The sequence below is a fragment of the Mixophyes fleayi genome, chromosome 4, assembly GCF_038048845.1.
Source record: "Mixophyes fleayi isolate aMixFle1 chromosome 4, aMixFle1.hap1, whole genome shotgun sequence".
In the NCBI taxonomy this organism is placed as follows: Eukaryota; Metazoa; Chordata; class Amphibia; order Anura; family Limnodynastidae; genus Mixophyes; species Mixophyes fleayi.
The window spans coordinates 7,031,953-7,044,484 of NC_134405.1; the positions used below are offsets into that span (position 1 = coordinate 7,031,953).

The following is a 12,532-nucleotide window of genomic DNA, read 5'->3' on the forward strand; positions in this document are numbered from 1 at the left end:
AACTCACGTAGCATGTAGAGGTGGAAACACCAGCAGATAAGACTGTGTGTTGTGGGTGCTCGACCCCTGGTGGAAGATACGTGCTGATGGGGAACCTCATTAGTGTGTTAGAATGAAACATACACTATGCTGGTAGCGGGAATATCAGGGGGTCAAACATAAAAACCACTACCAGCACTAGGCTATGACATGCTGGTGACACCAGAGCAGGGAAGCTTGCAGCGTGGGTTCCCCCTGCCATAATGCTAACCAACCCGAGCCGATTCAGCACAGATTAAAATCCCTAGGGTAACTGGGTACACAGAAAAATGTGGGCCCCCTCCCCTAGAAAACCAGTCCTGTGCTGAAAGATATCTTGGTTGGTGGGTGGATGCTCAGATAACATTTCAACAAGAACTCAAATATTTTAAGATGTAAATCACCTCTCTTGGATCCACAACCGAGGACCTTTAAAATAAGACGAATGAACGGTGTCGCTCACACACTATTATTGACACAGAAATATAAACAATCCATACAGGAGGAGGAGGGTTCTAAACCAGGTCCAGGAGAAATATTCAAATTAGAGGCAACCCAGAATCCATAGATGCACAGTCTCTCACAGCATCCTTACTAAGACTCTTCAAACATGTGCTCCCTGATGTCAGAGTCTAGGGTTCTCGGATCCTAGTCTGTCAAATTTAAGGCAACTTTACCAGAGGAACGGAGTCTAACGTAGCAGCTGGTCTTCTCCAGGGACCCTCACAAGAAGGTGTGGGTTTAGCGGCTTCCACTGCGCAGGTCGCGCCCCTCTAGAGAGTACTTGGTAGGCTTAGCAGGAAACAGTCAGAGGTAGGACAGAACCAGATGAAGACGACAGGATTGCAGACGGCTGGGAGTACCACAGACAGCCTGCGGGGTGCAGACTACTGCCACTGTAATAGTGGAGAGCGATGAACTTCGGCTGCAGGGTATTACCACTGGAAAGTTGGAGAGCAGTGAGCTGTGGCTGCAGAGTATTACCACTGGAAATGTGAAAAGCGGTGAGTTGCAGCTGCAGGGTATTAGCGCCGGAATGATGGAGAGCGATGAACTGCGGCTGCAGAGTATTACTACTGGAAAGGTGGAGAGTGTTGAGCTGCGGCTGCAGACTATATCTCTGGAATGGTGGAGAGCAATGAACTGCAGCTGCAGGTTATTACCACTGGAATGGTGGAAAGAGATGATTTGCGGCTGCAGAGTATTACCACTCTAATGGTGGAGAGCGGTGAGCTGCGGCTGCAGAGAACAGGTATAGACCTAAAAGAACAGGCACTGGATAGAGGAAGGAGGTGCCTTAAACAGTAGGAGAGCAGAGGAGGACCAATAGGAAGTTTTTAAAGTGAAATCGGGTCTGCGCATGCACAGGACCGCTACACAGATGGCGTCCGGCCAGAGCGGAGAGAGGACGCCGGCGGTCAGGTAAGTGAGCCAGGTCTCGGTTTAGTAGGACTGAAGACCCCTGGGGTATGACACCTGATCTTTATGAGACAGTGAGTGTGCTAGACATAGAGCGCAAAACTCTGAGAGTAAAGTCTCCCACCGACCAAAGTACCAGAGAAATTAGACTCCATTTGTATTACTATAAAGCAAAAGAAGAATGACAATTGCCATCCATGACCGCCCTGTCACTGACATGAAGGACCCCTGGATCTAAATTTTCCAAGATCTGACACCTTTAAAAATTCACAAGAAATTAACTGAATTGAAATGAGATGAACTGCAGGGGATCATCAAACTCCTATGAGCTCATAACTACAAATATAAATGGTCCTTCCCTTTCCATCTCTTTAAGTGCTAACAGACACCAAGCCTCTTTATGCTAAAATTAGCAGATGAAGGTCAAATCATTATCTCCAGAGTGGGGATCTCCGCGGACTCCCATCCCAGCAGTCCAGTCTAAGGGTTTTCAACAACAATAACCCAAAAGCTGCCACAACCTGAATGGCAAAATGTCGCTCACAGAGCTTTGTAAGAACTTGATTAACCCCACTTATTATGCACACTTGGTTCCTCCAATCTCATCCTGGACTGATTTTGTTTAACATGAGACATATTCTTAAAAATGTATCCTGCTTCACTGATGTATTCAGAGACCTAATGTAATCACGTGTCCTAGGCTACCTGGATGACATTTTAATCTTCTCTTCTTGCCTCATGACCCACCAGCAACAAGTGAAGGAGGTGCTCAAATGACTACGAGCCAACTAACTATGCAGTAAATTGGATAATGTCAGTTTGAGCAGCCCTCACTACCTTTCCTCGGGTACATTATTTTGGGGACGGGGCTGGAAATGGATCGGTAAACACTAGGCCATCAAAGATTGACCACTGTCCATTGGCCTCTGAGGAAAGGCAGCAATCATAAAAAATGGGGAAGCTGTGCAGGCCTTCAATAACCTGAAAGAGGCCTTCACATCAGCCACCATCCTCAAACAGCCTGACACCTTTCAACACTTCATACTGCAGGTGGATGTGTCCGCCGTTGGTACAGGGGCAGTACTAACCCAGCGGGATACCGTGGGGAAGATTCACCCTTGTGTATACCATTCCCACAAGATGCTGTCCGCAGAGAGGAACTATGGCATAGTGGACAAGGAACTCCTAGCCATCAAGCTGGCTCTCGAGGAGTGGAGACACCTGCTGGGAGGGGGCCCTACACCAGGTGACAGTATTTGCTGATCACAAATGAGCTCCACTACTGTGTAACCTGTGTAGGGAAACTGCGGCCGCACTGAGCAAAACTCCTGAAATAATGAGGAGGGCTGGAGCTGGGTGTCTTTAAAATCACACGTGTTTCGTCCTGGTTGCGGACTGTGTCAGGGATGTGGTGTGACTGTGCAGTAGGAATGGCAGCATGTAAATAGCTTGTGGAAGGGGGAGGTGGGTGCGTGTGGGAGGGGTACAGGGCGGGGGATCAGGACACTCTGTATTGAAGCGTAATGGAGGGGAGAAGATCCTGATGATGTAAATGTCCATGTATGGTGAGGGGCAGTATCTAAGGGACTCCATAGGTGTTTATGGTAAGGACAGGTGGGTCGCTGCAGATATGAGCAGAGGACTCAGACCTGCTCCATTCTGATAGTATGTAGGAAAGACTGTCAGTCATAACCTGCACACAGTGTAATACAGTGTATTAGGCTATATGAGGTGTGAAAGCCCTGTAGGAGATCCTACATGAGAAGTAGGAGCGGCTCCTTACATTGCTAGGATTAGGGGAACAGTTATGGACCTACTGGTTCACAACTTACAGATCATACTATCCAAGTGCTTATCATCATCATTATTTATTTATAAGGGGCCACAGATTCCATAGCCCCGGACAGCGATCTTATATATGTGACAAACATGAATACAATAAGGATTATGACAGATACAAATAATAACATGACATGAATACATTTAAGCATAAAAAACATTTGCAAGGATGGTCTCAATCCAGTATTAGTGGAAGGATCACATACAGACATGACAACAAAGTCGTACAAGAGAGACGGACATGAGGATGAAAGGACCCTGCCTGTGAGAGCTGAAGGGAGACTGTGGCCTTAACGTCATGGTATACATGTGTTATATAATAAAGAGTACAATGCTAACAAATGGTGTCTATATCCTTGACTGTAGGAAGGACTCCTGGTGTTACTACGTTGCAGGCGGTGGTCCCCTGTGTACTGAGTGTAAGAGGGAGACTGGGAATGTGAACGTAACATGGACAGCAGACCCTATACTGTACGTACGATGGAATGGGGTCTATACTGTGACAAATACAAATAGGTGGAACAAAGTATAGTGGAATGGTGCGAGGGGGACTGTGGAATGGTGCAAAAGGGACTGTGGAATGGGCAGACATGGATCACTGTGTCCTTGTGTAAGAACTGTGTTTGTATATGGATGTGGATCTCATGATAGGTGGTGGGTGAGTCTAGTATTAGGTCTGAGGAATAACCACTGGGGGCTTTGCAGCAGAACACAGTCAGATGGTAACAATTGGGATACTGGCTGTGCCTGCGGAGACTGATGGTGCTGAAATGTAGGGTGGGTAGGGAAGTGCTGGTGAATTGAGGGAAAGAAGCTAAAAGTTTATGTTTTGTTGCTGGGGCCCGGCTCGGCTTGCCTTGCCACCGTCCCCTTTCTCCCAAATGCGACATCTAGCCGCAGTAGGAGGGGCTATTGCTGCTGCCACCACTAGGCTCCTTCACTGGCACCTAGAACCACGTCCTTCTGGGTAACTCTCGCTGCTAGTGTACACCCTTGCTGGTTATCCTGACCTGTTGCCTACAGATCAAGGTTGCTGTGGATGGTCCCCCCCCTGGCCTATCACACTGGCCAGAGCTGCAGGTAGCGGGCAGACCGTTGGTACTAGACGCTGGGTTCCAATCTTAGAACAGCCGGATAACAGATTAGATTTAGTCTAATATGCAGGTCACAGGAATTACAGCTGGTGAGTAGGCATCATAGCAGGCTCTTGAAGCAGTAATGTTTATTAGCTCGTGTCCTAATAAGGAGAGTTATTATTATCTTTTATTTATAGGGAGCCACAGTGTCCACAGCGCCGTACATGACATATAGAGAAAACAGTGATCTGTGACACAACATGCTGCATAATACAAACATACTGTATGAATAACAAAACCCAGGTAACATGGTAATACAGATCAAAAAATATCTGGGACAGTGAGAGTGATGGTAGTAATCAGTGAGAATTAAGCCGAAGCTTAAGATCTAGGGAAACAGGCCAAGAGGTACAGAGGGCGATGGAATAATATAAGGAGAACATAAGTAAAGATGGCCCTGCCCCTGAGAGCTTACATCCTAAAGAAAGGGGGGAAGACACAAATAAAGTGGTACTGACTGGGGGGAGAGAGCTGGGACAAGGGAGTTAAGGGTATACTTGAAGCCTGAACATAAATCAGCCTGAAGGGTTTAACAACTTTTACATTGCTGTTAGTGGCAGCACTACGTCTGAGGTTTTCTACTGAATGTTTACCATCAGAATATAACCTTTCTCTAATCCTGCTTTAAACACAATTTAACTTACAAAATTCACATGTATATGTCATCACTTACATAGGGAGTCTACCACCAAGTATAATGACCTCCTCCTGTTTTTCAGGCACAACAGACGGTTTAGACACTCAGCGATGAAAAGGTCTAATTAAATTGAGATTACCCGTCTCCAGACAGTTGCAAAACCCAAACATGACTTACTGCCTCAGAAGTCAGAACATTTCCATACAAAACACATAACAATATAAAAAGATAAGTACATTTGCAAAGATATACAGAGGTGCACTGCACTCCTAATTAAAAAAAATATATCTATAATAAGTCATTTCTACGTAATCCAGCCACTAAGTGATTTATAAATTATTCAGCCACAATGGGTTAATGGATACGAAAAGGCATTGAAGGGGCCAGATATGCACATTGCAGGAAAAGGGTCTTAGGATGAAGGGGGAAGGCTGGACTGCCATCTGGGGTCAGTATTGGTGGACTAGGCAGGTATGACTGTGGGTAATGGAATAGATGTAGGTTGAAGGGGCATAAAGAAAATTGGTGAGGGGAGGTGGGTGTAGCGTTAGGGCTGTGGGAAAGAGACAAAAGGGAACTCTTTATGGGTGTATGGGGTAGGGGTCTGTACCAGGGTGTGGGGGACTACTCTACAGCACTAGATAAATTATGTGCTAGTGGAACTTGGTGAGGGGTGGTAGGGTAGGAGTTGATAGTAGGGGGATGTGGGGTAATGGGGGTAGAAGGAGGGGATGGGGGCTAGTCTCCAGCACTAGACAAGCTATGTGTTAGTGGCACTTGGTGAGGGGGTGGTTGTGTTGGATGTGATAGTAGGGGGGATGTGAGGTAAAGGAGGTAGGAGGGAGATGGGGGCTAGTCTCCAGCACTAGACAAGCTATGTGTTAGTGACACTTGGTGAGGGGTGGTTGGGTAGGAGGTGATAGTAGGGGGATGTGAGGTAATGGGGTAGAAGGAGGGGGATGGGGGCTAGTCTCCAGCACTAGACAAGCTATGTGTTAGTGACACTTGGTGAGGGTGGTTGGGTAGGAGGTGATAGTAGGGGGATGTGGGGTAATGGGGGTAGAAGGAGGGGGATGGGGGCTAGTCTCCAGTACTAGACAAGCTATGTGTTAGTGGCACTTGGTGAGGGGGTGGTTGGGTAGGAGGTGATAGTAGGGGGATGTGGGATAATGGGGGTAGAAGTAGGGGATGGGGGCTAGTCTCCAGCACTAGACAAGCTATGTGTTAGTGACACTTGGTGAGGGGTGGTTGGGTAGGAGGTGATAGTAGGGGGGATGTGGGGTAATAGGGTTAGAAGGAGGGGATGTGGGCTAGTCTCCAGCACTAGACAAGCTATGTGTTAGTGACACTTGGTGAGGGGTGGTTGGATAGGAGGTGATAGTAGGGGGATGTGGGTAGAAGGAGGGGGATGGGGGCTAGTCTCCAGCACTAGACAAGCTATGTGTTAGTGACACCTGGTGAGGGGGTGGTTGGGTAGGAGGTGATAGTAGGGGGATGTGAGGTAATGGGGGTAGAAGGAGGGGGATGGGGGCTAGTCTCCAGCACTAGACAAGCTATGTGTTAGTAGCACTTGGTGAGGGGTGGTTGGGTAGGAGGTGATAGTAGGGGGGTGTGAGGTAATGGGGGTAGAAGGAGGGGGATGGGGGCTAGTCTCCAGCACTAGACAAGCTATGTGTTAGTGACACTTGGTGAGGGGTGGTTGGGTAGGAGGTGATAGTAGGGGGATGTGAGGTAATGGGGGTAGAGGGAGGGGGATGGGGGCTAGTCTCCAGCACTACACAAGCTATGTGTTAGTGACACTTGGTGAGAGGGTGGTTGGGTAGGAGGTGATAGTAGGGGGATGTGAGGTAATGGGGGTAGAAGGAGGGGGATGGGGGCTAGTCTCCAGCACTAGACAAGCTATGTGTTAGTAGCACTTGGTGAGGGGTGGTTGGGTAGGAGGTGATAGTAGGGAGGTGTGGGGTAATGGGTGTAGAAGGAGGGGGATGGGGACTAGTCTCCAGCACTAGACAAGCTATGTGTTAGTGACACTTGGTGAGGGGGTGGTTGGGTAGGAGGTGATAGTAGGGGGATGTGGGGTAATGGGGGTAGAAGGAGGGGGATGGGGGCTAGTCTCCAGCACTAGACAAGCTATGTGTTAGTGACACTTGGTGAGGGGTGGTTGGGTAGGAGGTGATAGTAGGGGGATGTGAGGTAATGGAGGTAGAAGGAGGGGGATGGGGGCTAGTCTCCAGCACTAGACAAGCTATGTGTTAGTGAAACTTGGTGAGGGGAGGTTGTGTAGGAGGTGATAGTAGGGGGGATGTGGGGTAATGGGGGATGGAAGAGGGGGATGGGGGCTAGTCTCCAGCACTAGACAAGCTATGTGTTAGTGACACTTAGTGAGGGGTGGTTAGGTAGGAGGTGATAGTAGGGGGATGTGAGGTAATGGAGGTAGAAGGAGGGAGATGGGGGCTAGTCTCCAGCACTAGACAAGCTATGTGTTAGCGGCACTTGGTGAGGGGTAGTTGGGTAGGAGGTGATAGTAGGGGGATGGGGGGTAATGGGGCTAGAAGGAGGGGGATGGGGGCTAGTCTCCAGCACTAGACAAGCTATGTGTTAGTGGCACTTGGTGAGGGGTGGTTGGGTAGGAGGTGATAGTAGGGGGATGTGAGGTAATGGAGGTAGAAGGAGGGGGATGGGGGCTAGTCTCCAGCACTAGACAAGCTATGTGTTAGTGAAACTTGGTGAGGGGAGGTTGTGTAGGAGGTGATAGTAGGGGGGATGTGGGGTAATGGGGGATGGAAGAGGGGGATGGGGGCTAGTCTCCAGCACTAGACAAGCTATGTGTTAGTGACACTTAGTGAGGGGTGGTTAGGTAGGAGGTGATAGTAGGGGGATGTGAGGTAATGGAGGTAGAAGGAGGGAGATGGGGGCTAGTCTCCAGCACTAGACAAGCTATGTGTTAGCGGCACTTGGTGAGGGGTAGTTGGGTAGGAGGTGATAGTAGGGGGATGGGGGGTAATGGGGCTAGAAGGAGGGGGATGGGGGCTAGTCTCCAGCACTAGACAAGCTATGTGTTAGTGGCACTTGGTGAGGGGTGGTTGGGTAGGAGGTGATAGTAGGGGGATGTGAGGTAATGGAGGTAGAAGGAGGGGGATGGGGGCTAGTCATGGGTTGTGAGCCCCTCTGTGTATGGGGTGCAGCTGGTCTGGGTATTAAGTCTCTCACAGCTCTGCCATTATAATAACCAGCTCTGCTATTACTAACAGCCTTCTGCTGACTGCAGCAGGAGCACAATGAGGATTATGTAGCAGCTGATGTGAGAGCTCAGCCGCATGTATGAAGTCCTGATCGCCGGGAGGCTGCACATAAACATGGGGTAACTCTATAGGGGTAATTCCCGCTGTCTGATATATTATTATAGGGAGATATTACCTCAGTCTTGTACAGGACCCGGATGTAGTCCAGGGTCTAAGACAGCGTCTGAGAGATCATGTAGCTACGCCCCCTGTGCAGTGTAATTTGTTGTCAGGGACGGAGATTTAGTGTCAAGACTGCTAGTGTGTCTGGGAGACTACGGGAAAATGGCCGCCGCTGTCCTGAATTGAGGACAATAAATTTGCACAAACTTAAATAGTAGATTAAAAATTTTTTATAACTGTATTGTCCTCAGTGCAGGACAGCGGCAGCCATTTTCCCGTAGTTTCCAAGACACACTATTGGTCTCCGCCCCTGATAATAATTTACACTGCACAGGGGGCGTGGCTACATGGTCCCTCAGACGCCATCTTAGACCCTGGACTACATCCGGGCCCTGTATAATAATACATCAGACAGTGAGGACTACTGCTCGGTGCCCGCGGTCTATAGAAGTACAAGGGTGTGAGACTGGTTATATATTATCACAGTATAACATCCATGTGGTTATATTCTACATACATTGCTGTATAGATTGTAGGATCACAGTTATACCTGTCATCTAGTCATTACATGAGTCCTGTACAGTCATATTATAATACTGTGTATTACTGACCTATATATTATGTACTGATTAGAAAGTGATTTTATGATATTATTAATAGACTTTTTGGCAAATAAATGTTATAAAAATATTCCCCACAGTTTACTGACTGTTTCTGCTGGTGCATAATACTCTGTTATATTTACTGTTCTTATGTTCAGACAATTATTAGGGGATTGCAGACCCCCCGCAACTGGTGTGATTTTATTCCACAGACTATCAGGCTCCAGACGGGATTATTATTATCTTTAATTTATAAGGCGCCACAAAGGGTCCGCAGCGCCGGACATGACATATACAGAACACAGTGATCTGTGACACAACATGATACAGAAAGAACAGATATATACACACACACAGGTATAAGGACCGTTACACACTAGTTTAAGGTACTTGTGATCTCCAGAAGCGCAGATGGTACATATCTTGTACATGGACAGGACAGCTCTTTTTATACTTTTGGACATATTACCTGGTAGGATGTAAACCAGCCTCCTGCTGCTTTAACCAATCCAGACGTATTCATGTAGCTAGCACGTGAATCAGACCTATTACACTGTAGATAGTGGCAGGGGGAGTGTATGTTTCCTGTCCATGAGCTGGAAGGGAGAAGGGGGCTCAGTCTCCTCTCCACCCCTGGTTCCACCAAGTCTAGGGTGGGAGATTTAGACCTAACAAATACTTCCAGGGAGCTTGCCCTGGGGTTTGGTTTCCCCTGTATCCAAATGTGGTGTCTCCAGGGAGTAGGCCAGATCCCCGGCTCATTAGTCCTCTGGCTGCTGCTCCTGGAACTCTTTGATCTCCAGTATGCTTCTTAGCATGCTGGGTTCACCAACATACCCTGCATAACCTGGATTCATTTAAATCCAGGTGGGCACTAATGCAAGTCCCCTCCGGCTGCCACGGATGTGTAGCTGCCAGCAGGGTTCATATCTATGAAGCTCCTAGCTCCCACAGTTCCCTTGTTGGACCACTACGGAGCGGGGCCCCTTGGCACCGCAGTGCTCCAGTCCCCACACACAGGAACCAGGGCAGTGGTATAATCTGCCAGATGAGACCCAGATCCCCACTGGACCACCAGGAAACACCAGAAATAACCTATTTTATTAGATTAAACATAGGTATATTTTATTTAAAACGACTCCCGGCGTATAGCACCAGGACTTAATAACCCTTCCAGTACTGCACACTGGTCACTAACCGGTGCCGTACGCCCCACATATAATACACATACATTTATGTAAATATACATTATAATAAATGTTTACTCTCCCAAGCATCTAGCGCCGGGGTTTAACCCAATCAACGTGGAAACATATTAACCCTCTTGATACTGTGACAGTCTTGAACCAGGTAGGAGCGGAGAGAGACACAGCCACAGCAGCATTATCCAATCACATGCCTTTTAGCTTCATTCATAAAATCCTAGCACAGTGTTACAGCCAGTATATACAAACTGCGATCCCACAGCCGAAGAGTAAATCACAGCAGTTCTATAAGGTGAATAGAGAATAACTGCTGACAACTATCACAGTAATTACACATAGCAGACAGTCATAAGGAATTATCAAGTCTTTCATAGGACGGAGTAATACAGAACCTCGGCAGTCTTCAGTAACCATAATGTACATACTTTATAATCAACGTCTGATTATTACGATCAGGCTTCACAGAGGAATATTACTGCAATGGGTGAAATATATAACGTCTCCAAATTACCGCATATGCTGCTCTGATTCCTTTATTTCCTTATTTAATCAGTCGCACGTGCGGTAAGAGACGTTATAATAGTAATATGCAGTAATATTCCTCCGTGGAGAGCCTGATTGGAAGTATGTTTGAATTCATTAATCTAATATGATTATAGCTTCCTTCAAGATCAGCCATACAGAGACCGTTTTAATAGTTTAAAATATACATACAGTTTTATATATTTGTGGTTTTAATAATAATTTGCAATATTCTCAAAATTATTTTTAATAAATGTATATGATTTGCATATGTGGAAAGTTGAGACATTTTTTTGCTTAAAAGTGCTGGTACTTATAACCTCTAGCGCAGTCCTCATTCTCCAATCTATTATGCTCCCAGGTTTTTATATGTGAGGTTTGCTGTAACCTCTGAGGACAACAGCTCAGTGTCTGTTAGTAGCAGAATATATTATAATTCTAGTAATTAACACCCAAGAGAATTAACCTAACCTTCTAGTTGTTGGTGCAGTTAGCCGTAGAACTACTTCTCCAGCACATGATAGGTGGGAGCTGCTTGTTTCTGTGAGAAGAGAGTGACTGAGAAGATTGGAGAAGTTCAGGTGGACTTATCTCTGCTACACCAAGACAGAGGGTGACAACCCGGAAACCTTTCTGGAAACTGGCTGATACAGCAATATGGCTGAGCTGAATTCACTGATCAGTTTGCTACTGAAAGAGCGCATAGATTACCAGCTCATGAAACCACCACCGGGTGCTGCACAGCGCTCCTTTATTGTGAAAATACCTCACCATAAAGACAAGGATATTCTACATCTCTCTAGGACAAAGGGACCTATGCTCTACCAGACTCATCGGTGGCTTCTTCCCAGATTTCTCTGTAGCTCAATTTCTGCAAATTAAACGAAGATTGAGGGATCTCCAATTACATAGAACCATAGAATGTGACGGCAGATAAGAACCGCTTGGCCCATCTAGTCTGCTCATTGTTTTAGTAATCTATTGTAACCTCAAACCCTATTTGATTCGTTATTCTTTATAAGGATATCCTTATGTCTATCCCAATCATGTTTAAACTGCTCAACTGTATTATCCTCTACCACCTCTGATGTGAGGCTATTCCACTTATCCACTACCCTTTCTGTGAAGTAGTTTTTCCTCACTTTTCCTCTGAACCTACTTCCCCCCAGTGTCAGTACATGTCCTCGTGTTCTAATACTTCTCTTCCCCCCAGTGTCAGTGCATGTCCTCGTGTTCTAATACTTCTCTTCCCCCCAGTGTCAGTGCATGTCCTCGTGTTCTAATACTTCTCTTCCCCCCCAGTGTCAGTACATGTCCTCGTGTTCTAATACTTCTCTTCCTTTGTAGAATGTTTCCCTCCTGCACCTTGTTCAATCCCTTGATATATTTGAAAGTTTCTATCATGTCCCCCTTTCCCTTCTCTGCTCCAAACTATACATAATAAGATCTTTTTGTCTTTCCGGGTAGGTTTTGTGCTGTAGGCCATGTACCATTTTAGTTGTCCTTCTTTGTACAGTCTCTAATGTATTTATATCCTTCTTGAGATTTGGCCTCCAGAACTGAACACAGTATTCTAGATGAGGCCGTACCAATGACCTATACAGTGGCATTATTACTTCTTTCTTTCTGCTACTGATTCCTCTCCCTATAGATCCAAATATCTGACTTGCCTTCCTCATTGCTTTGTTACATTGCTTACCTGCCTTTAAGTCACCTGAAATAGTGACTCCTAGATCCTTTTCCTCCTCAG

General features: G+C 46.7%; 4 protein-coding genes across 7 annotated transcripts in view; 2 read left to right on the forward strand and 2 right to left on the reverse strand.

Annotated features, from left to right (window-relative positions):
- LOC142150999 (uncharacterized) overlaps window positions 1-12,532 on the reverse strand; it is a 510,250-nt gene that overhangs the window by 103,761 nt on the left and 393,957 nt on the right. The gene's annotated exons all lie outside the window — the stretch shown is intronic.
- Window positions 1-12,532, reverse strand: part of LOC142151006 (oocyte zinc finger protein XlCOF8.4-like) — a 393,475-nt gene that overhangs the window by 58,686 nt on the left and 322,257 nt on the right. For 2 of the 3 annotated variants that reach the window (XM_075206265.1, XM_075206263.1), the window contains exon 1: window positions 8,467-8,531. The exons of the other annotated variant lie outside the window; for it this stretch is intronic. The gene's annotated coding sequence lies outside the window, so the exon portion shown is untranslated. Of the gene's footprint in view, window positions 1-8,466; window positions 8,532-12,532 lie in introns of those variants that run through there. 3 annotated transcript variants of the gene reach the window in all.
- The window catches only part of LOC142150996 (uncharacterized), a 160,247-nt gene that overhangs the window by 40,328 nt on the left and 107,387 nt on the right, over window positions 1-12,532 (forward strand). The gene's annotated exons all lie outside the window — the stretch shown is intronic.
- Window positions 8,833-12,532, forward strand: part of LOC142150984 (uncharacterized) — a 343,002-nt gene continuing 339,302 nt past the window's right edge. Inside the window, exon 1 of the mRNA XM_075206216.1 lies at window positions 8,833-8,911. The gene's annotated coding sequence lies outside the window, so the exon portion shown is untranslated. The remainder of the gene's footprint in view (window positions 8,912-12,532) is intronic.